We start from the raw sequence: 2181 nt of genomic DNA on the forward strand, positions 1-2181 counted from the left end.
AAAAGTACAGTTGTGAATATGGCTCCATGAAGTTTTATGCACTGTGTGGCTTTGGTGGGGTCTTAAGTTGTGGTCTGACACACACTGCTGTCGTTCCTCTGGATTTAGTATGCAGGTGGACCCCCAGAAATACAAGGGCATATTTAATGGATTCTCCGTTACACTTAAAGAGGATGGTGTTCGTGGTTTGGCTAAAGGGCGGGCTCCAACTTTCATTGGCTACTCTATGCAAGGACTTTGTAAGTTTGGCTTTTATGAAGTCTTCAAAGTCTTGTATAGCAACATGCTTGGAGAGGAGAATACCTATCTCTGGCGCACATCGCTGTATTTGGCTTCCTCTGCCAGTGCTGAATTCTTTGCTGACATAGCCCTGGCTCCTATGGAAGCTGCTAAGGTTCGAATTCAAACTCAGCCAGGTTATGCCAACACTTTGAGGGATGCAGTTCCCAAAATGTTTAAGGAAGAAGGCTTAAATGCATTCTACAAGGGGGTTGCTCCCTTTCTGGATGAGGCAGATCCCATACACCATGATGAAGTTTGCCTGTTTTGAACGTACTGTTGAAGCTTTGTACAAGTTTGTGGTTCCCAAGCCCCGAAGTGAATGTTCAAAGGGACAACAGCTTGTTGTAACCTTTGTGGCCGGTTATATAGCTGGAGTCTTCTGTGCAATTGTTTCTCACCCTGCTGACTCTGTGGTGTCTGTGTTGAATAAAGAGAAAGGTAGCAGTGCTTCTCAGGTTCTCCAGAGACTTGGATTTAAAGGTGTCTGGAAAGGACTCTTTGCCCATATCATCATGAATGGCACTCTGACTGCACTACAGTGGTTCATCTATGACTCCGTAAAGGTCTACTTTAGACTCCCTCGTAGTCCTCCACCTGAGATGCCAGTGTCTCTGAAGAAGAAACTTAATTTAACTCAGTAGATTGATAAAAGCAAATATAGACTGAATCTGCTTGCTGACCAGTGTTGAAGAAAGTCAAAATGAACTTCTATATATTTGACAATGTAGAAAATTGTCTATTCCTGATATGATTACTGGTAGAGTACCCTTGCCCACGGCAAGAGTTTCAAATTTACTGTTGAAATAAACCCAACTGTTGATGAAAAAAAAAAAAAATGTAATTTTTCCTTGTAATGATACTTTGAACTATGTGCAAGTCATGAAGCCACTTTTGATTTCTTGTATAATATCCACAACTTATAGAAAATGGCATAGAAATCATTAAAATGACGTTGTATAAATCTACATTACTAACACCAAACTGATTTGTATGAAGAATTAAATCTGTTCAGAAAAATTGTACTCAGAATTATCAGCTCTAGATGCATGTGCCAAACCATCAAGGGCTGAGGTGATCAATTAGAACTAATAGCCAATCTGAAAGTATGTTTCTGAATGTGGGCTGCACACAGTATGGAAAGCAGTAACAACTTTGTTGTTGTTGTTGCTAAGCACGGTGGAGTTGGTTCCGACTCATAGTGACCCTGCACAGTGTTTCCGAGGCTGTAAATCTTTACAGGAAGCAGAATGCCTCATCTTTCTCCCACAGAACCACTGGTAGTTTCGAACTGCTGACCTTGAGGTTGGCAGCCCGACTCATAACCACTACGCTACCAGAGCTCCTTGGGAGTAACTTTACAGTGGCATAATTTGAGCAAACATCATCACCCAGGTGACCAAGGTCAACAACCACAGTGATTAGTTAGGTTAACGGTATGCACCCTTGATAAGATGGCATACAATAGTACTTTACCCTATAGTTTTCCTCCAGAAAGCCATAGCTCCATGGAAAATCATGAAAAAATCATCAGACAAATCCTGAGGGGCATGCCACAAAATACGTAGGGGTTACGAATCGGGCTGTGAACCTTAAGGTCAGCGGTTCGAAACTACCAGCTGCTCCGCGGGAGAAAGATGAGGTTTTCTACTCCCGTAAAGATTTACACCCTCGGAAACCCTGTACAGGGTCGCTATGGGTCAGAACTGACTCAATGGCACTTAACAACAACAACAACTCCTCAAAAATGTCAAGGTCATCAAAAACAAAGAAAGCCTGAGAAACTATCACTGCTAAGCAATCCTAGGGAGATATACAGACAATCATCAGGTTACAAACATCTGGTTTACAGACCACTCCTACTTGCCTTTAGGAGCTCTGGTAGCGTAGTGGTTACGAGAT

At 42.3% G+C, this 2181-nt stretch overlaps 1 pseudogene across 1 annotated transcript; it reads left to right on the forward strand.

Annotated features, from left to right (window-relative positions):
* The first annotated feature begins 6 nt into the window (after positions 1-6).
* LOC102820979 lies at positions 7-1099 on the forward strand (annotated as a pseudogene). Its single transcript, XR_438787.1, has one exon. The product of XR_438787.1 is annotated as a solute carrier family 25 (mitochondrial carrier; phosphate carrier), member 3 pseudogene (transcript).
* Positions 1100-2181: the final 1082 nt, after the last annotated feature.

The sequence above is a fragment of the Chrysochloris asiatica genome, unplaced genomic scaffold, assembly GCF_000296735.1.
Source record: "Chrysochloris asiatica unplaced genomic scaffold, ChrAsi1.0 scaffold00254, whole genome shotgun sequence".
Taxonomy (NCBI): Eukaryota; Metazoa; Chordata; class Mammalia; order Afrosoricida; family Chrysochloridae; genus Chrysochloris; species Chrysochloris asiatica.